The following is a 23,853-nucleotide window of genomic DNA, read 5'->3' on the forward strand; positions in this document are numbered from 1 at the left end:
AGAGATGTCAACCTGGAGGGCGAGTAGCGAGTCACCAAAAACGTGGGAGTGGCCATAATGGGGGCATGACCTTTATAAAAGGGCACAGTCACCTATCCAGACCCCAGACTGTAACTGGTTCATTAAAATAAGCTAGTACGTATATATTTATTTATTATACAGATATATTCATTCAATAATAAATAGCTAAAGGCTTATCTTTCATTTTTACGTTAGATATGTTTTTTTTTTCTCAAACCAAATTTTTTTTCCCTGCATGTGCATGATATGTAGAGAAATCTCTCTATATGCCAGTACAGTATATGCTTAGAACATATATTTGTACCGTCATATAGATATCTCTCTATATATCAATACATTATATAGGGACAGGACAATACTATTGCAGCTTCGTATAAAAAAAAGAAAAACTATTGAAACTAATAGAGCTTGTGGCTCAGTCAGTATGGTAACAGCCTTGCATGTTTTGGTTCAAATCCCAGCTCACCCCTAATAAAAAAAAAAAAGATTGTTACTCTTTACGTTGATAAAGGATCTCCCAGTAACTTCCTCATTTATATTCACTAGCTGCTGTTACCATAGAATTCTGGACTCCAAGGCTTGATCATTTCATCTTATAGACTGTAGTTACTTTATTCATGTTGGACAGAAGGGTAACTTGAAGCTTCGGGAACCAAATCAAATACTGTAACGGAGCTCCCCACTAATGTGGTACAGGCGTCTGAAGGGCCCTGATGCTAAGCCCCTGCATCTAGAATGTATCCACATGTTTAATCAAGGGTGTAGCTATAGGGGGCAGAGCAGAGGTAGAATTCACTACTGGCATCTCTACAACATAAAAAGACACCAATATTATTGATATCACATAGTAAGTGGGGGCTCTGTTACATATTTTGTATTGGGGCCCAGGAGCTTCAAGATACTGCTCTGTGTTTACCACAATATTCTTATAGACTTCAATGTGCTACACGTATGGTAAAGAGTCTCCTAGTATATCGCCGGCCCTCAGAACACTATCCACTCACATGACTGCCTAGTGAAGGCTCCCAGGCGTGTCTCTACAGTCCTATGAAAAAGTTTGGGCACCCCTATTAATCTTAATCATTTTTAGTTCTAAATATTTTGGTGTTTATAACAGCCATTTCAGTTTGATATATCTAATAACTGATGGACACAGTAATATTTCAGGAATGAAATGAGGTTTATTGTACTAACAGAAAATGTGCAGTATGCATGAAACCAAAATTTGACCGGTGCAAAAGTATGGGCACCTCAACAGAAAAGTGATATTAATATTTAGTAGATCCTCCTTTTGCAAAGATAACAGCTGTCACGGAGCAAAGGTATACGTCTTCCTCCGGAAGGTCTTTTGAATCAACACGGACGCAAGAGGTCGGGAGACAACAGCAATTTATTGTAATCCACAAAGTTAGTAGCCGGCGGCGGTCACATCAACCGTAATAACAATAAGTCCACAGAAGTCACAATCCAATGATAACTTTGGTTCCTTGGTCCTGTAACTAAATTCTGGCTCTCTGCAGAGCTGTGCACAGGCCGGCTAACACATACTAACTCCAAGCTACAACTATATACTAAACTGTTACTTCCTATATCTGGGGGTGGGAAGGGCTGAGTCACAGATCCTTCCCCCCTCACCTATGCCAAGGAGAGCAGACTCCCTGTCTCTTTTGAACAATGCACAGTCCAACATCTTCTTGGAGACACCGATCAGATTATCTCCACCCATTGTCCTCACTAGTTAGAGGTATTTGCATACAATGTGCTAACACACTAGACCCTAATCAGCCAACTACACATTGATGTATATAACAGGTTAGAGAATACATTCCACATGAAATATATATTACACATTGCCTATAGTATAGACTCTAACCATCCCGTGACAACAGCCTCTAGTCGCTTCCTGTAGCTTTTAATCAGTTCCTGGATGAAGGGATTTTGGAGCATTCCTCTTTACAAAACAATTCAAGTTCAGGTAAGTTTGATGGTCGCCGAGCATGGACAGCCCGCTTCAAATCATCCCACAGATGTTCAATGATATTCAGGTCTGGGGACTGGGATGGCCATTCCAGAACATTGTAATTGTTCCTCTGCATGAATGCCTGAGTCTATTTGGAGCGGTGTTTTGGATCATTGTCTTGCTGAAATATCCATCCCCGGCGTAACTTCAACTTCGTCACTGATTCTTGAACATTATTCTCAAGAATCTGATGATACTGAGTGGAATCCATGTGACCCTCAACTTTAACAAGATTCCCGATGCCGGCATTGGCCACACAGCCCCAAAGCATGATGGAACCTCCACCAAATTTTACAGTGGGTAGCAAGTGTTTTTCTTGGAATGCTGTTTTTTTTTGGACGCCATGCATAACGCCTTTTTGTATGACCAAACAGCTCAATCTTTGTTTCATCAGTCCACAGGACCTTCTTCCAAGATGAAGCTGGCTTGTCCAAATCTGCTTTTGCATACCGTCTTTCTCATCACTCTCCCATACAGCTTCTCCTTGTGCAAAGTGCGCTGTATAGTTGACCGATGCACAGTGACACCATCTGCAGCAAAATGATGCTGCAGCTCTTTAGAGGTGGTCTTTGGATTGTCCTTGACTGTTCTCACCATTCTTCTTCTCTGCCTTTCTGATATTTTTCTTGGCCTGCCACTTCTGGGCTTAACAAGAACTGTCCCTGTGGTCTTCCATTTCCTTACTATGTTCCTCACAGTGGAAACTGACAGGTTAAATCTCTGAGACAGCTTTTTGTATCTTCCCCTGAACAACTATGTTGAACAATCTTTGTTTTCAGATCATTTGAGAGTTGTTTTGAGTAGCCCATGATGCCACTCTTCAGAGGAGATTCAAATAGGAGAACAACTTGCAATTGGCCACCTTAAATACCTTCTCTCATGATTGGATACATCTGGCTATGAAGTTCAAAGCTCAGTGAGGTTCCAAAACCAATTTTGTGCTTCAGTAAATCAATAAAAAGTAGTTAGGAGTATTCAAATCAATAAAATGATAAGGGTGCCCATACTTTTGCACCAGTCAAAGTTTGGTTTAATGCATCTTGCACATTTTCTGTTAGTACAATAAACCTCATTTCAATCCTGAAATATTACTGTGTCCATCAGTTATTAGATATATCAAACTGAAATGGCTGCTGCAAACACCAAAATATTTAGAACTAAAAATGATTAAGATTAATAGGGGTGCCCAAACTTTTTCATAGGACCGTATATTCATTCTATTACAGGCTGCTCTCTTAGTGATCAGACGCCCTGAGGTTCAAGACCTCTAGGGGGACCTAAAAAATATTGTTAAAAAAAAAGTTTTACAAAAATTTAATAAAAATAAAAAAGTAATAAAACTTCAAATTACTTCTTTTCCATAGATCATTTCTGTATCATTTTTCTAGTTCTCCAAAATATTCTTTCATTTGTATATTTTCTGTTTAGTAGAATGCAAATAAAAACATTCAACACAACTAGTTTTGTGTGTTATCTAAATACTGCTATGTAAGGCCTGGCTCACATCTGTATTCGGTATTCTTTGGGGGTCTGCTTGTGGACCCCCCGAACTGAACACCGAACGCATTAAAATACGGTTAGCTAAGAATCCACACGGACTCCGTAATGGAGTCCGTGTGTTTTACGTGGGGTGTCCACTAGAATCATGCAGAGAGAAATGTACTGCAAGCAGCACTTTTCTCTCTGCATGATTTGTGTGGAAAACACACAGACCCCATTATAGTCTATGGGGGTCCATTTGGTTTCTTAGCTAACTGCTTTTTAATACATTCAGTATTCCCCAAGCGGACTCCCAAAGAGAATACCGAATGCAGATGTGAACCAGACCTAAATGTATGTGTTTATGTTATAATATTATAATAGTAATAATATAGTGTGTCTCTTTTTACTATTATTTAGTTTAGAAAACAAACCATGCTTTCTATAAAATAGCAAAGATGAGAGTTTTTTGTGATCCCACCAATGCTACATAAGTTATTATTGAAGAGTAATGTAGAGAATCTTTCAGAAACAGTGGCCTTTGTGGTCGCCTTTCCAGTAACTGTGAGTGACTATGGTTGGCCAAATTCAAAGACTAAGCACTAGCAATGAAGAATTCACACCAAGAGTTGGTATAAGCTTCTCTCAGCCTTAGCAGTGCACACAGAAGAGAGCTTTATTCCATATGTGCAGGTTTTTTTTATATCCAGTTACAAGAAGTAAACAACGGCAAGCTCTATCATAAGTCTGATTGGTTGGTCGGGGTATCCGCCTCCTGTGATGTCACTTCCTGTGATGTGGCTTCCTGTGATGTGCCAGGCCCTCTCATGGGAAACCCTGTAGAATCTCCTTGTGTCCACATGGTCAGGCCTACATCTGAGCTCAAATCAGCTAGAGTGGGAGTATTGTCTCCCCAAACAACAATGGATTACAAGATGCCCGCATGGACATATGATTTTAGTTTCAACCTGGGACAAAAAGGCATAGTATGGCTATATCTAGATATTGCTGGCGTCATCTTGTCACGTAATATCATATTCTGTTGTTAACATAAATAATTATACTGCATTTAGTTTTAAGGATAACAATGTTTTTGTCATTCATATATTTACAACCTTCACAAACATTGTGTGCACCTTACGTATACCTGTTTTATATGATATTCTTTCATAGTTGTCAACTCCTCTGAACTAGCCGGGATTCTCTGTAATTTTTGGTAGCAATACTAGCAAATTCAGAGAGTCTCATCCTGAAAAGCATTCCCAGGTAGTTCGGGAGTAACATTAAAGAAATGTATTGATATTTTTTTTAAAGGGATCCTATCAATGGATACCCTTTTTTTCTCGATAACACATCGGATTAGCCTTAAAAATGGCTATTCTTCTCCTACCTTTATATGTCTTCTCTGCCCCGCCATTCGGGGTTTTCTGCAAATGAGTTCTCTCGCAGCACTGGGGGCAGGCTCCAGCGCTCAAACAGCACTGGAGGTGTCCCCAATGCTGTAAGAGAACTCTCCAGCGACGCCTCCATCTTCTTCTCTGTGTGTCTTCTTCCGTCCTGGGTTTTCCATTTTCTAGGCTTAGGGCATGCCCGGGCCACAACAAAATGGCCGCTTACACAGCTTTTCTTGTAATCTGTATACTGAAATATGTAATTTACCTCTAATATGTTTTATAGTGAAAGCTTTAATTTTTTTCTAATTTGTTTTTATTTTCTGGTTGTAGTTTTTTTATTCTATTTATTCAGGGAGCGGGTGGATGGGAAGAGGGAGTGAGGTGAGAGGGGTTAGTGAGGAAGTTATAAAGCAAGAAACTGAGCATGTAAACAAATGCAGAAGATACCAGGGGCTCCCATAGACACCCAGACATTACTCAAAACATGTTAAACGGTATATGGATGCATTTATTAACCCATTGATAGCACTAGCACATTAACAGACACTTTTTTTTAAAGGAATTCTATCTTTAAATTGCTATTTTTTTCTCGCTAACACGTAGGAATAGCCTTAAGAAAGGCTATTTTTCTCTTACCTTTAGATGTTTTCTCCACACCCCCGTTCGGTAGAAATCCCGGTTTTCCTCGGTATGCAAATGAGTTCTCTCTCGCAGCACTGGGAGCGGTCCCCAGCGCTCAAACAGTACTGGGGGCGTCCCCAATGCTGCGAGAGAAATCTCCAGCGCTGCCTCCATCTTTGTCTGGAACGCCCTCTCTCCACGTCTTCTTCCGGCGCTGGCTTCAAACTTCTACGCATGCGCAGTCGGCTCTGCCGTGTGAAGCCATTCCAGACGAAGATGGAGGCAGCGCTGGAGATTTCTCTTGCAACATTGTGGATGTCCCCAGTGCTGTTTGAACTCATTTGTATACCGAGGAAAACGGGATTTCTACCGAACGGCGGTGCGGAGAAGACATCTAAAGGTAGGAGAAGAATAGCTTTTTTTAAGGCTATTCCTACGTGTTAGTGAGAAAAATAGCAATTTAATGATAGAATCTCTTTAAAAAAAAACATTTTTTGCCTGGAAAAACTTTTTAATGCCTTTCCAGTGGACTAGACAGAAGATATGGGGAAGAGTAGGGTGTTCTTCCAAGAATAAACACTATTGCAACCATGGATTTGGAATTGTACTGTAGAAGCTATTTATATTGGTATTTCATGGCAAGAAGTTATGGCATATTGCTAACACCTATGGACCCCCAAGAACATTGTTATATTAAAATAAGTGTAGACATCAGAATATCAATATGGAGAAGTCATCCGGATATTCTTAGTTTAGTGAAGTTGAAAATGTTTTGAAATGAAATCCCCAAGTCTACAAAACAATATTCAGACATGACATAATAATATAATATAATGTAGCATCCTAAGTAAATAAGAGATCAAATGACTAGATCTGTGGTAGATGATAACACCCAACTTTCCCTCTGAAGGCAATGAGATAAGAGACATCTCTGTTGTTTGGACAGCAAGTGCAACTTGCAGAGCAGTGTCAGGTTCTGTTACCGAGAGTAAAACAGAGGGGAATCCAGCCAGGATATATGCAGCTTGTGCCAGCAAGTGCATTTGCAAGCGCTCATTACAATGACATTTGGGAGCATGGACCAAGGAAGTGTCAGGCATGGATGCTTTCATTGTGCCTCTAGCAATCATGCTTGTGCCTCTGGGATCACTAATGCTTCTAAGTACAGCAGTAGATAAAGAGACATTCTTCTATTATGTTGACAATATATCGAATAGAGCGAATCATTATAAGAAGTGTCTGTAGAAATGATCATGAAGACATGTATTGATAGAGTCATAGAATATATTCAGGGAATACAGTCAAATAAAGTTCTCTTCTTGGCATAGACAGTTAACCTTAAGTAACTAGGAAGAAAAAAAAAATCTAGTTAACAATAGCTGTCCATAGAAGTGAATAGAGACAGCCATGTATGCAAAACCACTTCTTTATTCATTGTGGCAATGACACAGTAGGAACAATGGGTAAGTAGCGCCCCCCCTTCTAAGTTATCTGTAATATACCTACCCTTAAAACCAGGGCCACATGTGGCGTGGGTGCAGTGGGTCAGCTGTATATACAGTACCAGTGTAGTGAATGGAATTTGAAAAACCCATAGTGCAAAAAAACCCAGAATGCAAGCTTCAAACCTGCAACAGGCCAATTTCTCACTGTGGTTAGGCACGGTTTTCAATCTCTTCCAATGCAAGCATGTGAGCAGGTCAGCTGTGGCATAATCTATTGTGGCCCACCACTTCTACCAGTGGCCTTAAAGAGAGTTTTAGCCCTAGCTAATGCCTTCCCTTTTATTTGCTGATGTCGCTGACTGGCACACTTGAAAATGTCTCCATTGTTTTTTAGACTTATTTCTTAGCCTATAGGCCTCAGATGTCCCTGAAGACAGACATGTTTTGGTAGAGGGATTCAATTCAGATTTTCTCGCAGTAGTGTAAGATCTCTGTGCTCCTTCATTGCATCTACTCAGAAGTTGCAGAATTTTCCCAGTGATGTCATTGACAGTCTGATGCCCAGAGCTGGTTTTATTTTCCAACACTGTAAGCCCTATTACCACCTTATTAAATGGTGTCCTTTGGTACTTCACGGCCATGCAACCCCGTATTCCTAGGCTGTAAAAAACCCGCCATCCTTGGGGCCACATCTAAGGGTGTTGTCATTGAAATGCCATTTATTGTATTATTTCAAAAATGGAAAAACCTTAATACATATTATTGACATATAAAAAAAAATATATTGAGGTTAGGGTCACACTAGCGCTTGATTTCCATTTAGGGTTTCCATCCCCAAATCCACTTACAAAATACACAAAGAGGAGTCCTGCAAGCAGGACTTTTCTCTCTGCACTTTTTCGCCTTTTTTGCGTGGAAGCCGAGTGGGTTCCATGGGTAACCACTTTTTAAGCGGGTTAGTTTTCCGTTTTTTGGGTCTGAAGAACAGAAAGCTGAACATTAGTGTGAACCTAGAGTAAGTGGTCAACGGGCTTACTATGATATTGATCCTTATGTGTGTTGAGGGATGAATATCAAGATGGCAGCAACTGCCTTCCACGCTTCACTATTCTTTACATAACAAGAATTTCAAAGATGCATTTTGAGTATCCATTGTGAGAAAAGTGCAACACCAATGTTTGTTGAGGATGAAAGTATATTACCAACATGGCATGGGGACATGTTCCTTGAAACGCGTCAGCTGTTCTACCTCCCTCCCATATTCCAGGGGATGAAACCTTCACAATATTTTAATGGAATTCTTGTTGTTGGATACAAGATGGAATAAAAGTATCATTTATTTACAAAGACTTGGGATGTTGGATCTTTTACCTTCTTTGCTCTTGCCTGATTACCCCAATCTGGGGTAACCACCTTTGGCAGAGCGGACCGCTGCGAAATGTGCAGGAAGAGAGGGGATGTTGTGATGATGGTCACTGGGATGTTGAGCCATGCCGACTCCAGTGCCATGTCCAGCTGCACTAGATTACGCGGCTGAGCATCCATGGCGCGAACAACCTGATCGAGGTGGTCCCACAGATTTTCCATTGGTTCAAGTCCGGGGAATTTGCTGGCCAAGGAAGTATGGTAATCTCATCCTGGGGCTCCTCGAATCACGCATGTACACTGCGAGCTTTATGACACGTCACATTGTCCTGCTGGTAGATGCCATCATCCTGAGGAAAAACATTTTGCATGTAGGGGTGAACATGGTCCGCAAGGATAGATCATACTTGTGTTGTTCCACAATGATGAGTGCACCCAGATGGCTGATGACACGTGCCTTCTGCGATTGGTTATTTAATGTTGACGTCAAAAGTAGGCAGTGGTTACATTAATATGACTGTACTGTATACTTCTCCCAGTAGGAATAGCTACAAGGTACCTCTGCTACAGGCTGTGCAGTTCCTGCCCTTTCGTCTGCTTCTAAAGCTCATGGGCCTGCCAATCAGTTTGCAGATGGAAACATCTACTTCACCTGCCACCCCCTGCCTGAGCTAAAGTTCCTAGCTTGTCTATTAACTGCTTTATGACGCTCATGTTACTGACTACCTTCCTATGTATTTGACGCAGGCTTGTGCACGTCATGTTTTCCTTGTTTGCTGAGCAATATACACCTTCATTAACTGTTCCTGACCTGGCTGTGATGCCTGCCCTGACCTTTTGACTCATAACTAGACTACCTGTTTTTTTTAACCCCCTCTGGTGCTTCAAGTCAGTGTATGTATCTTGGCCCCAAAACAGCTGTCATCAACACAGGGACCACTTCAAGAGGGAGCAACCTGATGATCTCCCTGCAGTAAAGTCCAGATCCATATATAGAGGTTAAATAGTGAAAACGATGGAGATCACTTAGGGCTAGTTCACATGAGGTTCCGCATGAACACTTTGTCGCGGCTTTCCGCTCCAGATTAGGCCCAAATGAATGGGCCTAGTCCGGAGGGTGCTGTCTGGAGGTGGACCCACAGCTGAATCAGCCGCGGAATCCGCCTGAAGAAAGGGCAGTTCGCTAGCGGTCTACATACAGTCCTATGAAAAAGTTTGGGCACCCCTATTAATCTTAATCATTTTTAGTTCTAAATATTTTGGTGTTTGCAGCAGCCATTTCAGTTTGATATATCTAATAACTGATGGACACAGTAATATTTCAGGAATGAAATGAGGTTTATTGTACTAACAGAAAATGTGCAATATGCATGAAACCAAAATTTGACCGGTGCAAAAGTATGGGCACCTCAACAGAAAAGTGACATTAATATTTAGTAGATCCTCCTTTTGCAAAGATAACAGCCTCTGGTCGCTTCCTGTAGCTTTTAATCAGTTCCTGGATGAAGGGATTTTGGAGCATTCCTCTTTACAAAACAATTCAAGTTCAGGTAAGTTTGATGGTCGCCGAGCATGGACAGCCCGCTTCAAATCATCCCACAGATGTTCAATGATATTCAGGTCTGGGGACTGGGATGGCCATTCCAGAACATTGTAATTGTTCCTCTGCATGAATGCCTGAGTCTATTTGGAGCGGTGTTTTGGATCATTGTCTTGCCCATATCCATCCCCGGCGTAACTTCAACTTCGTCACTGATTCTTGAACATTATTCGCAAGAATCTGATGATACTGAGTGGAATCCATGTGACCCTCAACTTTAACAAGATTCCCGGTGCCGGCTTTGGCCACACAGCCCCAAAGCATGATGGAACCTCCACCAAATTTTACAGTGGGTAGCAAGTGTTTTTCTTGGAATGCTGTTTTTTTTGGACGCCATGCATAACGCCTTTTTGTATGACCAAACAGCTCAATCTTTGTTTCATCAGTCCACAGGACCTTCTTCCAAAATGAAGCTGGCTTGTCCAAATCTGCTTTTGCATACCGTCTTTCTCATCACTCTCCCATACAGCTTCTCCTTGTGCAAAGTGCGCTGTATTGTTGACCGATGCACAGTGACACCATCTGCAGCAAAATGATGCTGCAGCTCTTTGGAGGTGGTCTGTGGATTGTCCTTGACTGTTCTCACCATTCTTCTTCTCTGCCTTTCTGATATTTTTCTTGGCCTGCCACTTCTGGGCTTAACAAGAACTGTCCCTGTGGTCTTCCATTTCCTTACTATGTTCCTCACAGTGGAAACTGACAGGTTAAATCTCTGAGACAACTTTTTGTATCTTCCCCTGAACAACTATGTTGAACAATCTTTGTTTTCAGATCATTTGAGAGTTGTTTTGAGTAGCCCATGATGCCACTCTTCAGAGGAGATTCAAATAGGAGAACAACTTGCAATTGGCCACCTTAAATACCTTTTCTCATGATTGGATACACCTGGCTATGAAGTTCAAAGCTCAGTGAGGTTCCAAAACCAATTTTGTGCTTCAGTAAGTCAATAAAAAGTAGTTAGGAGTATTCAAATCAATAAAATGATAAGGGTGCCCATACTTTTGCATCGGTCAAAGTTTGGTTTAATGCATCTTGCACATTTTCTGTTAGTACAATAAACCTCATTTCAATCCTGAAATATTACTCTGTCCATCAGTTATTAGATATATCAAGCTGAAATGGCTGCTGCAAACACCAAAATATTTAGAACTAAAAATGATTAAGATTAATAGGGGTGCCCAAACTTTTTCATAGGACTGTAGGCCTCTATTGTGAGGGGTCGGATTTTTGAGGCGGATTCCGCGTTTCCCATTTCGCAGTTTGATGGCATGTCTATTTGATATGTAGTAACAGGCTGTGATGGAATGAATAATGGATGAACCTTTTTAACTTCAGCCCTATTTTTCTTGCATTATTTTAAATTAAGTTTGTCTTTGAAAAAAAACACTTCAAACTACAAAATCCAAGCCTCTCTGTATGTAAAGAATTCAATCATTTATTATATCTACCCATAGTGTTTGTGGCCAAAAAAAACTAGAAAGCATCATTCCAAGCAGTGCAGAATGCTGTGTGTGAATCTAGCCTTAAAAATTCTCAGTAAACCAGTTCCAAATCAAATGCTAAAGCGACTGGTACTGCTGGGCAGGGAGATCTATGGTGGCAGCTTGTAAACTGTCCGCTTTCTAAAATATTCATGAAATCACAGATGTTCAGCAACCGAATACCCTCAGAAAAAGCAAAATCCAACCCACTCATTAATACTGAAGGAAAACAAAGGTGTTGATCTAAAATGTTTGTGGTTTGTTAGTGCCTTAGCTAAAAATACTGTTGGTTTTTAAGATGCTTATTCTGAGTACACCACAAACCCCAGGAAAATCAATGCCTAGAAATTGCAATAGTTCATCATTATATGGTGTCTCATCTGTACTTGCATTAAAATGCCGATTCTGCTTGCAGTGCTTCTGGATTTAAATGCTTGAAAAACGCTTTTGAGTACATACAAGTAATATGCAGCAGGATATTTTCTCATCATATTTACTGAGACTGACATTTACTGAGATTGTTACCAAAAAACGTGGACAATCTCAGCAAATTCAGGACTGATGTCTAGAGATGAGCAAATTTTTCAAAAATTCGATTCAGCAGCTTCACCGAATTTTCCGATACATTCGATCTGAATTAATTTGCAGTGAATTGCGTTAAAAAGCAGCTATTTCCTGGCTGTAGAGAGCCTGTATAGTGGTGTAGGACACTGTGCCTTGCTGTGAGTTTTAGTGATGTCCCACTAGGGGACCTGAACCAGTGATGCACTGATCGCTGGTTCAGCACTATAGACTGCAATACACGTGTGTTGCAGTCTATAGAGGAAGTCAGCTTATGTGTGCCGCGACAAATTTAGCCCCGCCCACTTTTATGTTGACTCCACCCATTCTCATTCATTTTTCATGTGCCCCCACACAGTATAATCCTCCTACAGTCACCTGTAAATTATATGTCCCCCCTCCATCTCTCCCCCAGTTTCATGCCCCCCCCTCCATCTCTGCCCCCAATTTCATGCCCCCCTCCATCTCTGCCCCCAGATTCATGTCCCCCCATCTCTGCCCCCAGAATCATGTCCCCCCATCTCTGCCCCCAGATTTATGTCCCCCCATCTCTGCCCCCAGATTCATGTCCCCCCATCTCTGCCCCCAGATTCATGTCGCCCCATCTCTGCCCCCAGATTCATGTCCCCCCATCTCTGCCCCAGAATCATGTCCCTTCCATCTCTGCCCCCAGATTCATGTCCCCCATCTCTGCCCCCAGAATCATGTTCCCATCTCTGCCCCCAGATTCATGTCCCCCATCTCTACCCCCAGATTCATGTCCCCCCATCTCTGCCCCCAGATTCATGTCCCCCATCTCTGCCCCCAGATTCATGTCCCTCCATCTCTGCCCCAGAATCATGTCCCCCCATCTCTGCCCCAGAATCATTGCCCCCCATCTCTGCCCCCAGAATCATGTCCTCCCATCTCTGCCCCCAGATTCATGTCCCCCCATCTCTGCCCCGCCCACTTTTATGTTGACTCCGCCCATTCTCATTCATTTTTTCATGTGCCCCCACACAGTATAATCCTCCTGCAGTGACCCGTAAATTATATGTCCCCCTCCATCTCTCCCCCAGTTTCATGCCCCCCATCTCTGTCCCCAGTTTCATGCCCCCTCCATCTCTTCCCCCAGATTCATGTCCCCCCATCTCTGCCCCCAGATTCATGTCCCCCCATCTCTGCTCCCAGATTCATGTCCCTCCATCTCTTCCCCCAGATTCATATCCCCCCATCTCTGCCTCCAGATTCATGTCCCCCCATCTCTGCTCCCAGATTCATGTCCCTCCATCTCTGTCCCCAGATTCATGTTTCCCCCCTTCATCTGCCCCCAGTTTCATGGACCCCCTTCATTATGTTCCACCTCAATGTTTAACATAAAAAAACACTTATACTCACCTTTTCCTCACTCCCCCACCGCTCTCTCCGCAGTTTCACTCATAGAGTTGTAAGCGCGATGTGACGTCATCACATCGCGCTTACACAGCCACTAGTTGGAGCGCTGCGGTAAAGCAAGGAGTTGAGCTGTGACAGCTCCTTGTTTTAGTCGCGTATGTATTCAACTCAGATATGCGTCCTCCAGACGCAGATCTGAGTTGAAATCGGGACATACCTCCCGCCAACCGGGACCGTGGGACAGGACACCGAAATCGTGAATGTCCCGCGGAAATCGGGATGGTTAGGAGGTACGCTTCTGTATTGCAAAGCATTTTGCCATGCCGAGTTGCAAATGGAGTACCATAGCAGTAATTACTATTGAACTTGACATGTAAGAATGAAATGGCCACGAATGGTGTTTTCACTGTTTGTGGCCATTACAACACGGTATTAGCTATACGTTACATGGGACATGGCTTAAATACAACATGACGGACAAAAACTGTGCCTTCATTTTGTCATAAAATTCTAGATCAAGTTAAGTCAACTAAATAACGATATAAACTTAGACTAAACAGTCTGAAGATGGGCCATATTTGTCAGCCATTGTGATAAATCTAGCATGATTTCGGAATGCCTAAATTTAACATTACCTACCTATTTGTAAATCTGGGCCACTGCATGCTTAGAACAGTTCATAGGGTGCCAAGTTTCGACCATATAGATCATATAGAAAGCAGTTTATTGAGTTCCTAGTGATAAAATAGGGTGCTTGTAGGTAGTGTCTCATTTTATTTTCCAAGGCATACAAGAGGGCTACACAAAAAGGCACTGCAAATATCCTTACTAAAACCAAATAATTTCGCATTTGAGGTATGTGACAGGTCACCCTTGGACCTATACAATATGAGATTTATTTTTTTTTTACTCACGCATTGGAGTTGTAATTCTTTTTTTTAACCATTTTATTAGCTCCTGTAAGGGGTAGACCATTGTAATTTTAAGAGAGAGTAACATATGTAGTTTTAACCAGGCGAAAAGTAAGATATTGTAGAAAGCATTGCCTGGTGTATTTTCATAACAATAAATGTATAAGATTCTCTAATTCTGGGATTCAAGTGAGTGGCATTTAGTTTCTCTTTAGTGGAGCTCTTTCTGCACAGTTGATGTATGTTTGATAATCTTCAACCATCTTTGAAAATAAAAAGTCTTTTGCATTTCGAAAGTGTAAAGAATCATTTACAATAATTTCTTTAGTATAGGCTATATAGTATCACTAATTTTAGCCACTAGATGGCAGTGCAATTGCATTGACTTGTAAAGTTTACATCTTAGGCCTATATGAGACATATGGAACTGGAGTCAACCAGAACATTGACCTTGAATGACTGACAGCTGTCCTGACCCCTGCCTCCTCGATTCTACATGACGACAGCCGTCTGGGGAAAGACTGATATGTGTCAAAATAGTGACAGTAGGGATCAGCCCTCTGCTATGTAGGCAGCATGGGTGATTGCCGATCCCTGCCGCTGCTGTTTCTGTGATACATTCACCTTGTGTTCAAAGTGTACAGCACTCTGCACGTCCACCTAGTGAGTTGAGTACTTGTGGACGTGCATGTTCAGTCATTGTTATAGTCACATCCCTGCATAGAAATCTTTAGTTCACTAAAGATTGTTTTCCCGCGGGGTATCTGACACTCCGTTTCTATGGCCCTTGGGATTATCTGCTCATTTGTCATGTGATGTAGCTGCCTGCTCTCAGAGGGGGAGGGAGGGGCTGGGAGCAGCTCTGAGCTGTTTGTGTCTTTTAAGTAGCAGAGCTTCTCAGATAGGGGAGGTGAGAGCTCTGGGATTTCTGAGCTCATATCAGTCGGTTTAATTGAATTTGGCTGATAAGGGCTGAGATAGGGAGTCTGTTACCTCTCTATGTAATGCAAACTGACTCAAATCCAGTTCTGCTACATCAGCTTCACACTGTGGTAATTCATTTACAACCAATCCCGTGCAAGTGAAACCCCGCCCACCTATGTGCCAAGAAAAGCAGGAAGTGAAGAGAGCACAACAGCCTGCAGGTTAGTGAACAAGCGTCATGGGAATACCCCTTTAAGAGATTCTACATCCACGTTGATAACATTGTGTCTTCAGGTAGTAGACCCAAGGGCTGGGAGTATACAGAGGATATCTTTTGTGTCCTGGATATAGCCAGGTATGCTCTTCACCAAGGCTTTTAGAGTATTCTCAACGCAACTTGAAATACTGTCAGAAATAATTGGTCTTCCCAGAGGTCTTACTGGGTCTTCCCCTCCTTTATGTATTTTTCATGCACATGTTATGCGATATAAACAGGCTCATACTGGCCCAAGGGGGAATCCACAGGTGGGTTCCCAGTTCACCCGGCATAGCATAGTACACTCACTGTACTTCATATAGATACTCATCATACAGCATCTCAACCAGGCAATATAATATGTTGGTATAAAATACTGGGTAGATTATTTAAGAAACTGCCTAGTTTATTTTTATTCTGGAAACACTGGGCTGAGATGACTTAGTGAGACCAACCATAGGCCCCATGTTCTCAATCACACTGCAGGGGCCCTAACCATCCATCTTGCAGAACCTTGCAGCTACCTGAGGCTGCACATGTGCCTGGTTTACAGAGCTAAAAGGCCCCTGGTTCAAGGTAAGAGCTAGACAGCAGGCTACTGACTGGATCCCAGGACATGAAAAAGAAATAGATAAGAGGTTAAAACTAAACTTCCCCTAATGGGACTAGAAAAAAAACTGTTAAAATGGTGTAAAAAAAAAACAAACACAATAAACACATTTTTGTATAAAACATTTTATTGTGTCTAAACCTTGAAAAATACACATAATGCGTATTCCTGCACCTATAGTGGCTTGTGCTATAAAGCCAATTATAGTAAATATAAAGAACTTAAAAAAGAAAAATAGCTATTTTTCATACATTTTGTTATTTTAAAAAAAATTATCAAAATTATAGATTTACAGCTCATGCAGCAAATACAAATCTATAAAGTAGATATAAAAAGAAAACATATGGCTGTGTGTGTGAGTGTGTGGGGGGGGGGGAGTAGAAAATCTCCTGGTCCTTAAAGAGAACCTTTCTCCACCTCTGCTAAGTCCAGCTCTGTAATGTTTCTAGCACAGATGGAATTTTTCTCTACCTATCTTTCCCAAGCAATAAATGCTGAGTTTTGGTGCCTGATATGCAATTAAGGTTCTGTACTGTCAGATGGACAATGTCAGGCAGAAGCAGACACGGAGTGTGATTCTGAGCTGCTGCCTCTGCGTCAGTGGCTACTTCAGATTGCAGCTCTGAATCATTGGCCTTTGCCTGCACCAGACTGACAATGTGCACTTGATAATACAGAACCTAAATAGCATTTCACGCACCAAAACGAACTGCAGTGACTGCAGAAGCTAAGACCTGGAGGTGGGAAAGTCCTCTTTAAGTCCAACAATGGTTTGGTCCTTAACCCCTTAAGGACCCGGCCATTTTTTGGTTTCGCATTTTCGTTTTTCCCTCCTCACATTTCAAGAGCCATAACTTTTTCATTTTTCAGTTCACAGAGTCACATGATGGCTTATTGTTTGCGGGACAAATTGTACTTTGTAATGGCATCATTCAATATGCTGTGCAATGTACTGGGAAGCTGGAAAAAAATTCAGAATGAGGTGCAATTGGAGAAAAAATGCATTTGCGCCATTTTCTTATGGGTTTAATTTTTACAGCGTTCACTGTTTGGTACAAATGACATGTTACCTGTCTTCTACGTGTCAGTACGAACGCGGTGATACCAAATTTATATAGTATTTGAAATGTTTTGATACTTTTAAAAAAATGATAAACTTTGCAAAATAGAAAAAAAAATTTGTGTCATCATGTTCTAACACCTGTAACTTTTTCATATTTCCATGTATGGAGCTGGTTGTGGTGTCTTTTTATGCGGGACAAGATGACGTTTCTATTGATACCATTTGGGGAAAGATCTGATGGTTTGATCACTTTTTATTCAATTTTTTATAGGAGGCAAAGTGTTGAAAAAAACGCTTTTTGGCGGTTTTTATTTTTTTTGCCGCTACGTCGTTCGCAGTACGGGATAAATGTTTTAATATTCTAATAGTTCGGGCATTTTGGAGCGCAGGGATACCTAATATGTTTATGTTTAATGTTCTTTAATTACTTTTATAGCTAATCTAGGGAAAGGGGGGTGATTTGAACTTTTATATTTTTTTTATTTTTTTAATACTTTTAAAAACTTTTTTTTTTCTTCTGTTACATTTATGATCAGATCCCTTAGGTACCTTGAAACCTAGGGAGTCTGATCGCTCATACTATTCACTGCAATACTACAGTACTGCAGTGAATAGCAGAATCCCAGCACTTCTATTAGACGATGCCTCTGGCATCGTCTAATAGATCTCGTGCAGAGACAAGCCTGGAAGCCTTCAATAGGCTTCCGGCTGTCATAGCAACCGATCACCGTCCTCATGTGACGTTCAGGAGGGCGGCGATCGGCGAAACATGGCGGCGCCCATGCCGCCGGCGCCGTTTACACACTGCGGTCACGTTTGACCGCAGTGTGTAAAGGGTTAACAGCAGCGATCGGCTCGGGCACCGACCGCTGCTGTTATTGGCAGGTCCTGGCTGTATGATACAGCCGGCATCTGCCGTGTATGGAGCGAGCTCAGCGTGTGAGCTCGCTCCATACATCCCCATGCGACCCATGACGTACAGTTACGTCAAGGGTCGCTAAGGGGTTGAAGAGGACCTTTCACCACCTCCACTAATTCTAGTTCTTAACACCTGACTCCAGAGAAGTTGGAATCTTTCTCTCTAGTCGCCGCCATTCCTGAGCAACAAGTTTGGGTGCCTGTAATGCTATTTCAGTTCTGTAATATCAGAAGAATGGAGTTAGGCAGGAGTGTGATTCAGAGCTCCAATCAGAGGCAGTCAGTGCCAAAACTAATTCCTGACACTGCCCTTCTTACAGTACAGAGACTAAATAGCATATCAGGCACCAAAGATAACAGCATTGATTGCTCGGTGTTGGTGGGGGCTAGAGAAAAAAATTCCAACCAATCAATGGAGCAGCAGCTATTTTTTTTTTTTTCATGGAGCAGCAGCTATTAACTGATGTAAAGAGCTGGACTTGTTTGGCATTGTGAAAAGGTAAAAGTAGAAAAATGTATGTATTAAAATGTTTTCAAACAAAAATGAAAAATCTAAGGCTTGGAGGAAGGGTACTATAAAAAAACGAAGTGATGTTCACCCATCTGCAGTCCTCTATTTAGGCATTGGCCTGAATCCCATGGTGACTGCTTTGGTCAAACCACTGCCCTTACAAATCATATGTTGAGTACCGGTGATGATACTGCTAATAAGTTACTTGCACCCAACATGACTTTTGAAGCCAGTGACTACCACAGTGGTCACCTGATCTACTTCCTTCTAGCCTCTGGCTAGTACCACCGCAGGATAGGATGGGGAACTCAATATCTGAATGTCTAAGGACCTGGGATAGGTGAGTATTGCTTCACTTTTATGTTACATCACCCCAGCAGCCTGGGTTTTCCAGCTTGCCTACAAAACCCCTTTAAGTAGGGGGAACTGAGATTAGATGTGTATTGTCTTCTTTATAGATACTATGTAGCTTATTTTTGCTATGATTTTATTTTTAGAAATAAAGAAATGATGGATGGATAGATAGATAGATAGATAGATAGATAGATAGATAGATAGATAGATAGATAGATGATAGATAGATAGATAGATGATAGATAGATAGATGATAGATAGATAGATAGATAGATAGATAGATAGATAGATAGATAGATAGATAGATATGTAGATAGATATGTAGGTAGATAGATAGATATATTGATAGATAGATAGATAGATAGATAGATAGATAGATAGATAGATAGATAGATAGATATGTAGATAGATAGATAGATAGATAGATAGATAGATAGATAGATAGATAGATAGATAGATAGATAGATAGATAGATATGTAGATAGATAGATAGATAGATAGATAGATAGATAGATAGATAGATAGATAGATATGTAGGTAGATAGATATGTAGGTAGATAGATAGATAGATAGATAGATAGATAGATAGATGATAGATAGATATGTAGATAGATAGATAGATGATAGATAGATAGATAGATAGATAGATAGATAGATAGATAGATATGTAGATAGATATGTAGGTAGATAGATAGATATGTAGATAGATAGATAGATAGATAGATAGATAGATAGATAGATAGATAGATATGTAGATAGATAGATAGATAGATAGATAGATAGATAGATATGTAGATAGATAGATAGATAGATAGATAGATAGATAGATGATAGATAGATAGATAGATAGATAGATAGATAGATAGATAGATATGTAGATAGATAGATAGATAGATAGATAGATAGATAGATAGATAGATAGATAGATATGTAGGTAGATAGATATGTAGGTAGATAGATAGATAGATAGATAGATAGATAGATGATAGATAGATATGTAGATAGATAGATAGATGATAGATAGATAGATAGATAGATAGATAGATAGATATGTAGATAGATATGTAGGTAGATAGATAGATATGTAGATAGATAGATAGATAGATAGATAGATAGATAGATAGATAGATAGATAGATAGATAAATAGATAGATGATAGATAGATAGATAGATAGATAGATAGATAGATATGTAGGTAGATAGATAGATAGATAGATAGATATATAGATGATAGATAGATAGATATGTAGATAGATAGATAGATAGATAGATAGATGATAGATAGATAGATATGTAGATAGATAGATAGATGATAGATAGATAGATAGATAGATATGTAGATAGATATGTAGGTAGATAGATATGTAGATAGATAGATAGATAGATAGATAGATAGATAGATGATAGATAGATAGATAGATAGATAGATATGTAGATAGATATGTAGGTAGATAGATAGATAGATAGATAGATAATAGATAGATAGATAGATAGATAGATAGATATGTAGATAGATAGATGATAGATTTGATAGATGATAGATAGATAGATAGATAGATAGGAGATGATAGATAGATAGATAGATAGATAGATAGATAGATAGATAGATAGATATGTAGGTAGATATGTAGATAGGTGGATAATCATTATCTCTGTTCAGGGGATTGAGACTTGAGGCTTTCTTCAACTATTTCTTAGACGCATGTGTTCATTAAAATGTATTCTATGTCCACCAAGATCTTGTACTAAACTACAGTGACAAGAACATTCCGCCATCAGATCTGATTATTATTCTGAAGTCCTTCCCTTGCTATACATATTATCATTACAAAAGATTTAGAGCTTTGTCCCAAAGACTGTGATAAAGACAACACATTTTAGTGAGATTATTTGACCTAGGGGAACTGTATACTGAAGCTTTAGTGACTGCTTGCGGTTCCATGGACAGTGAAATCTTGTCATCTTTTTTCTACAGGCTGAAGTTTGATGTCAAATTAAAATATGTGCCTGGGGCTATCTGCAGGGCCTGCAGGCTGAAACAGTGGCAGCATCTGCTAGCAAATACCCACAAGTTCTATTGTGGACTGTGGCAGCTTTCAGCTGGATTCTGGAAGACCAAGAGAGAGTAAATGCAACAGACAGGAAACACTGGCGTCATTTTCTTCATTGCTTTCACCTTTCTGCCCTTTTCGATCTTCTTATGTATAAACAGATGATGTACTGAAGCGGATGTTTACCTACTGCTCTGTTCCAATATAAAATTCATGGAAGAAATGCTGTTACTCTATTTACAGTATATTATATTATTATATCGTGTGCATGCTGTGAATGCTGTGAAGCAAGCAGTCTACACCCTGCCGCACACCACACTGATCACTGAACATCATTAGAAAATGAAAGGCTAGGGCTGCAAAGAGATTTCTGACATGTGACAGTTTGACTAGCAAATGTTGGAAGACTTGCTGTATAATCTTTAAAGCAAATTTCATTACATGTGACTTGCAGGTGACAACATGCCCTTCTTAGCCGAAGGGTTAGACTTAGACTTTTTCACATGAGAGTTGATATTATCATTGATGCTTACGGTATGTTTTAAGTATAACTTATATATACATTTGTTCACACCATATGCTGTGGACGCATATACTTGTTTCCTGAATATCTCATGACATTTGTATGTATATACAACTAATTGTATTACAATGCCACCTGCTATATGTCCTTTGTTAAAGGGCCAGTACCTGTATGTTCTCTAAGATTGTGTGTCAACAACAGGGATCCTACAAAAATGTAAGCCATGGTGTCACATAACAGTGCCAGACGTTGTGCTACAACTCGTTGAGGGAGTAGAACGTGTCATGGTGGCTTAGAACATTACCAATTCTTCCAGCTCTCTTTGTGGACTGGTGTAGTGCAGAGGGGACCTGCAATTTACATGATGGTGGTGGGTGTCTATCCCCTGGGGCACATACTAGTTGTTGTGCTCAGAGTGTCCAAATTGGTCTTTCAGGAATAAGACTTAGGAGACATGAGGAAAGCAGGGACAGGGTAACTTGTACCTTTATTCAAGGTGGAACCCAGCAAAACAGTTCCACAAATGGAGGTGCACTTCTTGTAACTTAACCACTATGACCAGGGGCAGAGCTATAAGCAGAGGTTGCAGTCGCTACTGGGCCCTTCTTCCTGAGGGGGCCCAAAGTCCTCTCCACTACATAAAAAGACACCAATATAATAGATAGCACATGATAATTGGGGGTCACTGTACAAATTTTGCAATTTGACCCAGAAGCTTCAGGTTACACCTCTGTGAGTGCAGCATCTATACTACTTATTAAGGCTGGATTTACTGTTCTGTGTACTACCTTCTCTCTCATACAGACGCCCCAGAAGTCCTTTCCAAAGCCCTGTCTGGGGCGACGGCTAACAGGTTACCCAGTCTGTCCTCAGGCAGAATCGTTGGTCTGAGGCCCATGTAATACTTATCCAAATGTCAGCAAATTACGAAGACAGCTTAGTCTAGCTGATGTGGTTCTTCAGATCACTTTTACCTTCATGCTTATTCTATTCATTCTTGACAGATAACATTTCTTCTCTGTCCATCCATTTCTGTATACAATTACCTGCTATAGCTATGTGAGTTAAAGGGAATTTACTCACATATGCAGAAAGGTTTTGTCAATGGCAACAATGACAAATTTGCTGTAAAATATTTTCATACTGGCTAAAAATTGATGTTTGCTTTGCTGCCCTCATGGAAAACATCTCTGAGCGAAGCAGAGGACTTTTATTTTGCTACCCCAATGTAAAAGTGACAACTTTTGCTACTGTCTGTTGGGGACCCTCTGACCAAATCCCAATGGTTGTTAGGGTTCCAGGGATCCCTGGTTGGAAGACAATGCCTTAAACATTATATGAAGCTCATCACATAGAAGTCATTGGTATGGAAGTTGTGGAGGACTTTGGCCAGAATTGTTGATATTGAATACTTTGCCTGCTGCATTAAATATAAGCTTTTATCTTATGTGAATTGGGCTTTGTATTATTAGTAAAATGCATTTATTGTTATTTTACTTTAAACAGTTTCATTTTTTTATTTACCTGGCTGTGTGATCTTCTTAGTGCTCATATAATACAATGTAATACTTCTTTCTTCACGTGTATTATTGCCATTATTAGGTAGGTAAATACATGAGGCAGACATGAATGTCTTTGTGTAATGCTGACAGTTTATGACCATCATTTCTTCTTTCCTGGCAGTCATGGCCACCGGACTGCTTACATTCTCTACAATCCTAGCTCCACATGTAGTCACATTTTGCATTATCCCATAGCATGTGCTGCCTGCCTCAAAAGGGCTACTATACTCACTGTAAAATGTCCTTGGTCAATCCACTCTGTCTCCAGATTATATAAGACACCTTCCCCTACAGGAAGGTGTCTGAGCAGTAAGGCTTTTACCTTGTCAGTGTCCTGTGAAGATGTTTCTCTACTGTCTCTGCCTGTTTTCCCAACTGCGAACCTGTTCCTCCACCTAAGTCTTCCCCTTTGCAATATACTGACTCTGTGCCGCCTTCCCTGATCTTTGCCTACAGTATAAATTCCACTTGCCCTGACCTTGGCTTGTCCATTGATTAGATCTTTGCCTGTCCCTTTGTGGCCATACATTGGTAATTCTTGACCACCTTGGTCATCCTCCACTGAACTCAGGCTACTACTAGGGGCAGCTACTTGGTGGTTCCCTGCAGCAAGGTCCAGAACCCTGTACAGAGGCTAATAGCTACAAGCCAGGGAGCCTCAGGAGTAGCCCCAGGTCCGGTTAGTTCAGTGGCACAGTGGGTCCACACCTGCTGCATTTGTTAGCCCCATGATTCAGTTCCTTTTACCTCTTTTTAGCCATCCACAGTTATTGATCGTGGCAGCTAATGGATGAAATGATCAAGATTGG

This window comes from Leptodactylus fuscus, chromosome 5 (genome assembly GCF_031893055.1).
Source record: "Leptodactylus fuscus isolate aLepFus1 chromosome 5, aLepFus1.hap2, whole genome shotgun sequence".
NCBI lineage: Eukaryota > Metazoa > Chordata > Amphibia > Anura > Leptodactylidae > Leptodactylus > Leptodactylus fuscus.